We start from the raw sequence: 7,500 nt of genomic DNA, 5'->3' as shown, positions 1-7,500 counted from the left end.
AATAATAATAATAATAAATAATAATAAGAAAATAATAATACTACTAATATAATAATAATAGTATATCCTAACATGCATAAATATATTACATACATATATGTACATATATAGGTGGTGTGTATGAATATGTATTTCCACACACACACACTCATATATCATATATATATATAGTATATATAGATATATAATATATATATATATATATATTGTATAATATATATATATATATATGTTATATATTAGATATATATGTATATATATGTAATATATATATGTAATATATATATAATATATATAGTTATATATTATAATAATAGAATGTAAATAATAATAATGTAATTAATAATAATGTATATATATAATAGATATATATATAATAATTAATAATGATAATAATAATAAAATATTAATAATAATAATAATAATAGTAATAATATAATATGCATATACATACATATGTTACATATATATGTGTGTGATAGAATATGTATTTACACACACACACACACTCATATATATATATATATATATATATATATATATATATATATATATATATAATATGTATATATATATATATATATATATATATATATATAGATATATGTATATATATTGATATATATATGTATATATATTATACATATATATATATTATATATATATATGTATATATATTATATATATGTATATATATATATATATATATATAATAGGATATATATATATATAATATATATATATATATGACAATAGATTAACACACAGGCTAGTAAACAAATATAGCAACGAACAGAAGTACACGTAAAAGAATCAGTAAACGAAGACTGCGAACAGTAAAGAAGAAGAAGAAGAAGAAGAAGATGAAGAAGAAGAAAAACGAATATCACAGCAGAGCAAATTGTGCAGCAACCAGATATAAGTACTATATTCTCATCCCTTTGTGACCCAGACAGAGAGATAGGATCTTTCGCCTCCTCTTTCCGTGCCCTCAAGTGTCCAAGTGCCCCTGGGGCGTTAAGTGACAAGCTGCTATCCCTCTGCAACTATAATTTGTCTTCTGACAATTCCCAGCACTCAAGTAAGACCTCAAGATAACCAACCAGAAAAAAGGAAAATAAAAGAAACGGGAAAAAGGCTCCTTAATCTCTTTAGCAGCGATAACATTAACTAAGCAAGTTTTCTTTCTGGTGATGAAATTGCTCATCGCGTGAATTATTTTGCTTTGCAAGAAGCGTCTTTTAATGCTATGAATGTGTGTTACTGTAGATGCGTATAACAATTTTCGAGGTATATTTTTGTCTTTACTAAATATTTTTCATACTTACATGCATTTCATTCGTTAGATATCTCTTATTGCAATATATGTTTACTAGAAGTCGCTTTCGATGTAAATTATAGTTGTCGTTTTAACGTAATCGTATTATTTTGAGATGAATATTTTATTTTGGAGCTTTCGTTCTGCAGTAAGGTGAGAATTGATGCATCAAACTTTCTTAAACCGTTGAAGAGTCATCAACCGCTATAAAGTCTCTAAAGGACTGGGCGTTTTAAGAACATTTGATCAGAGTAGATATTCCGGAAAGGCGGAGATATGGTTTATTTCTCAGAGACTCAAACTCATCAGTATTAAGAACAGAAAGAAAAAAATATTTTATATAAATGTTGATGAACATATCTCAGAAGATAAAAGCATGTGGACAGTTCCGGGAAGCACAGAGGAAAATATAGAATGCCAATTTTAGACGAAATTTTCATTAAAGATGAAATCGAGTCAGAGAAACTGATTCCAATTCTATTTGATTTTTTTTTTTTAAAGTTAACTGTGGAGGGATTTCAGCAGCGAGGAACTATTGCTTTAAAATTCATTAGTAAACCTAGAAGTTTTGGGACTCATCACACTGACGAGGGAAGGAAAAACTTCCCTATAAGCGATCGCCCAATAAGAAAACCCCAGTTTACAATTGCAAATAAAAAGGTAACCCGAGAGCAACAATGTCAATGTTTACGTCAGTGAATTTAATAATAATGTAAACAACAAAGTTTACATGAGTAACATTTCACAGAAAGAACGAGATCTCATGTCAAGAAAAGAGAGGCTCGTGACTCTGGTCGGTTCCGTGGAGCTAATAAGTCATCCGAAACAATAACGGGTCTACTTTCGAATTTCATTGTAGAAATGGCAATAAAGATACACCCTGGTAGGTAAAAAGGTAACAAAGTAGATATACAAAAGTGGATAAGGCAATAGTAATGTTAGGTCATAGAATTTCCTGCGTTCCTTCTTGCCTTCCGAATAACAACACTTTTTATCTGCATGTTTTTCAAGAGTGACTTATTCTAAAGCAATCATGCCTTTCAAAGAAATTCAAGAGAGAGTCAATATATCATCTCGAATACCCGACTTCACAGACGTCCTGCACAGCAGATCATTTGATACGAACATAAGAATAAAGTGAAAGAGTAAACCATCATTTTGTGTCTCTTAAGATAAATACAGCAGAGAAGAAAAATGGTTAACAATATGAAGTAAAATTTTGAAAACATAAGGAGCAGGTAAATAATGGTTTTACAGTCTTCACCCACCATTACGTAAATGACAACAACTGGACCTTCACATACAAAACACATTTGTAGTATAATGAACACGTTGACAAATCTCCTCAGTAATAATTACTTCTCTGATCTGAGAGAGCGAATAGGTCCTCCACTCGTCTGATCATGATGATATGCTTTGACAAGAAAGCCTCTTCTTTTGTACCTGTATCCAATTCATTTAGAGACCGACGTTCTTAGGCGACAGGAGCTGAAGTGTTTTATCCACTTGCATTTTCTCTTATTTATCGGCGGCAAAGTCAGTCTTCTTCTTCCCAGCTTTATCCCTATTCGGGGTCGCCGTTTTTAATGAGTCTCTTCCATCTACCCTTGTTCTGTTCCATTCCCTCCCGTACTCCCTTCTCCCTCATATCATCTCTAATGCAATCTCTCCACCTGGTCTTAGGTCATCCACTCCTTCGTGTTCCATCCACTTCCATTCCATGTCCATCACTTCTCTTGCCATGTGTTGCTCTCCTCTTCTGATCAGGTGGCCATACCATCTTAACCGTGCCTCTTGCACTTTCTTTGATGCTTCAGTGTCAATAGTCAATAGTCAAATGTCAACAGTCAGTGCAAATCCTGATTATATAGTTCCGTCAATCAGGTACTTATTATTATCTAATGTTGCATACTGGAGATTAAAATAAACTGGTAAAATAGTGAACTACTCGAAAAATAGGGTTCAGGCGCAATTCCCGGGATCGATCCCGACTGGAAGACGCGACTTTTCCCGAAAAGCCCAACATCCCTCTGCTCATATGTGCGTTGAATTACGCACCCGGTGGTTCGTCGCTTGTGCTAGGCCACAGCTAGGTTGGCTATGGTCCTTGGGGGGAGCAACCCCATCCCAATAAATATGCTGAAAAGGGTAGGGCAATACCTCTCTCTCTCTCTATCTTTCTCTCTCTCTCTTACACACACAAATATATATATATAATATATATATATATATATATATATATATATATATATATATATATATTTCGCACGAACACACATACACACACTATATGCGTGTATGTATATAATATATATATATATATATATATATATATATATATATATATATATATATATCCTACTATATTGAAATAGTGCGTGCTTGCCTATGTGTGTGGTGCCCATGATTTGTATATATTTATATAACCACCCATAAACATGATTTGTTACCCATATACCCAACACAGAATATTACACTGTACTTTTGAAAATAATGGGCTCAAGGATGTGTTTTATATGTCAAAGCTGATATATTACTTGACCTTTAACGTTATTTATTACAGCTAAAAATCACTTATGTATCGTTGGGAGGTAGCATATTGGAACTTACCTCCATGCCTATGGGACGTGAAAGTGGTGTTCTATAAGTAATGATTCACATTCCTTTCATAACGATTTTACCTTCAGGAAAAATCGGTCAGCCGTTCTTGAAAAAATGCTGGTTCTGAAGGGCACATTTTAGCAATGGCTCTCTATTCTTCATTTTTCTTTCAATATTTTTTTTTTACATATTTTTATGTAATAGTTTGCATCGTTATTCTTGATAAATTGTCTTCTCTGGCGATATAGTAATTGGAATACTGAATAGTACTTTCATCTTTAACCCTGGTATTTTGTCTAGTTTTTCTTGTTGGAAGCATTTGGTATAAGAATATTTAAGACCTGTTTTGTTCTCGCGCCTCTGAATGTTCTCTATGTATGATAACACCATATTCTGGCAGAGGGATAAACTGTATTGTATCTGTTACAGCAAGAATGTGAAACCAGGGATGTCACGAAATCTCTGAAATAAGCACAAAATTCGTGAAATCACCATTTCACTTAGGGACACCTGATCCCCGATGGGCTAGTACTAAACACAGTGAAACAGTGATTCATCTACATATTTCTCTGTATTTAGAACTAGCCCCTCGGGTCTCAAATGTTCCTAAGTAAATTGGTGATTTCACAAATTCCCTGAAAATTTCAGGGATTTCGTGAAATCCCAGGTTTTCACAATCTTATTGTAACCATCCACTGATAACACCATTGCCAGAGAATGGAATCCACTGAAAGAGCGTTCAAGGAAGAATATCTGCCATTTTCAGTAGAGGTAAAAAGAAAAAGAAATCAAGGTACAACGACCGAGTATCGGAGATGAATAAGTGTTGGGATGCAGATGCTAATATGACAAGAGTGCGACACTAAGATGGCATCCTGAATGTTCAAGTCATGGAGTTTAAAATTTGTTAATCTCAAGTACTGACATGCTGGTATATACGAAGGATGCCTCTTTCATCATAGCACTTTGTGTCTTTAATATTACAAACAGATAAATATTACAAACGTTTACATTATCGCTCTAGATGGCAACATAGTGACATGCGGTAACAGTGACCGCTCCAAGAATTCATCCAATACGGTTTTGTTTTATGGCAAGACAGACTGGAAAAAAAGTGAGATGATAAAAAGGAAGGAAGATGTGAAGTAAAGAGAATTAATTGCAGTGAGACAAAGGCAACTATAACGAATAACTGGTTTTAAATCTCTACAAGAAATATAAATAACAAAAGTAACTTTTGTAGATGGTAAAGAGAAGACTATTTGGGTAATTGAAGATAATTTAGTAGTTCTTTTATTATCGAAAAAAAAAGAGAAAAAATGATCGTTTACACAAGAAATCATGAGATCAGGAATGATTTAATGGAGGGGTGGCCAGACTTTAGGACTCTGAGATCTACTCCAAAGACTGAAACTTTTTAACGATCTACCATATTACATAATGACATACTATTACGTGGGGAAAAAAATTCAAATAGCGCCATAGTATGATAAACAAGTACAATTGCCTCACTTATATATATAGTATATATATATATATATATATATATATATATATATATATATATATATATATATATATATATATATATATATATATATATATATATATATATATCTATATATATAATATGCTTGTTTTATTTTGTTTGCATAGGATTGTGAGGGAACGACGATCGACCAAACAAGTGGCCGGGATCGACTGGTAGATCGCGATCGACAGTTTGGCCACCTCTGATTTATGGCGTCGAGGTAAGGCCTTTGAGGAAGGAGAAGAAAATGGTTAAACATGATAACAACGCTGAGGTGGATCCTGGCGAACTTAAAAATAATCAAGAAACGGTGATAATGAGAAAGTCGGTTATTACAAGTGTAAATGAATATTTTTCTCTAGAAAGATCTTGACATCAAAACTGCAAGGAAGAAGAGTTTTCTTGTTGGAGAAAGTTGGGTGGAAGATATGGAATCGGACTTCAAAGGGAGAGTAATATATAAAAAACTAACCAAGAAAAAATAATTAAGAACAGGGCAGAAAAGAATGATATAATATATATACACTTACTTCCTTTTTTTATCCAAAACATCTTGAATATGTTATTTTTTGTTGTATTTCAAAATGTGTTTAAGCTTTCAATTCGGTTTATATGACCTGTAGTCATTTTGGAATAAAGGTGCATTTGGATTGATGTACGTAATCATACATACATCATACATACATACATACATACATATCACATAAAATTCTAATTCATCTTCTGAAGTATTCAAACCATTGAGCAGGAACTTGGCTATTCGCCTTCGTGTCTTCCTAACATAAACTGCATGACAGCAATTGTACTTAGACGATACTTATAAATTGAAGGTGAATGAAGTTTTCAAGGTAAGGTGTTTGTGTACTTGAACAAGTTTACTATAGTTTATTTAATTAAACAGACACCGTAATCAAGATGTCTGGTCATTTGTACTTGAACAATGCTTGTTTAAGTTATCCTTAGAGGGAGGGCCCCCAGAGGGTGACGCCATTCTTCCCTCCGGTTCTAAGCACACACACACACACACACACACCCAGAACACACACACACCAAGACCAACCAACCCACACCACACCACACACACACACATATATATATATATGTATATATATATATGATATATATTTATATATATCATATATATAAACTTATATATATGGTAAGACCTCAATAAATACTTGTACTTTATATTATAATTTTCATGATACCAAAAGGAATCTATTAGATTTTCATCCTATTATAATTTATATTGAATAACATTATGAATTATAAAATATATTCATGTACCGTCCTGTTAATAAAGACGGCAAATTTAGGAAATGTAGTAACTACATTGTACTTCTACAATATAATGTACATTACATGCTCACGGTTGATGGGTTCCTGCTTGAAAAGAAATACCGGTAGAAAATTAAGTAAAAGTAAAATCCTTCTTTTTCTTGGCCCCATGCCATATATGAAGGCGATTACCGGTATAATATATGCGCATGGTGTATCCATGCCATCAGATATGGATACCACAAGGTGATATGCTTTGCTTCAGTGGCTGCCGTAGATATAAGCTATATTTCTATGAGAGGTAATTTATCGGAGTTTTGCTTAACGAAAAAATATGTATATCTTCATTAATTTATTTTTGTTGAATATAGTATTACAGCCAAATATGGGCATTTGTGTTTCTAGTTTATTTCAAGTAGTGTTTTTTGACCCTTTATTGTTGTTATTGTGCATTTTTTAACATACTGCAATAAATTAAACCAGTCAACTCCGAAATGCCCCCAAGACCAGTGCCCCAGCAGGGTAATCAAGTTTTCCTGGTATTACACAAAAAAATGAGCATGGATATAATATTGCATTTTATACAGTATGATATACAATTTCGATATTTTGACTCGAGAAATTCTGAACTATGTTGCCAACAGGATAATTTAGTTCTCGGAAGTATCAATAAGAAATTTTGGAACCGAAATATTTTTTTATTTACCCACGTGAAACTATTATTATTATTATTATTATTATTATTATTATTATTATTATTATTATTATTATT

The sequence above is a fragment of the Macrobrachium nipponense genome, chromosome 2 (genome assembly GCF_015104395.2).
Source record: "Macrobrachium nipponense isolate FS-2020 chromosome 2, ASM1510439v2, whole genome shotgun sequence".
In the NCBI taxonomy this organism is placed as follows: Eukaryota; Metazoa; Arthropoda; class Malacostraca; order Decapoda; family Palaemonidae; genus Macrobrachium; species Macrobrachium nipponense.
Note: the sequence above shows the minus strand (reverse complement) of the source record.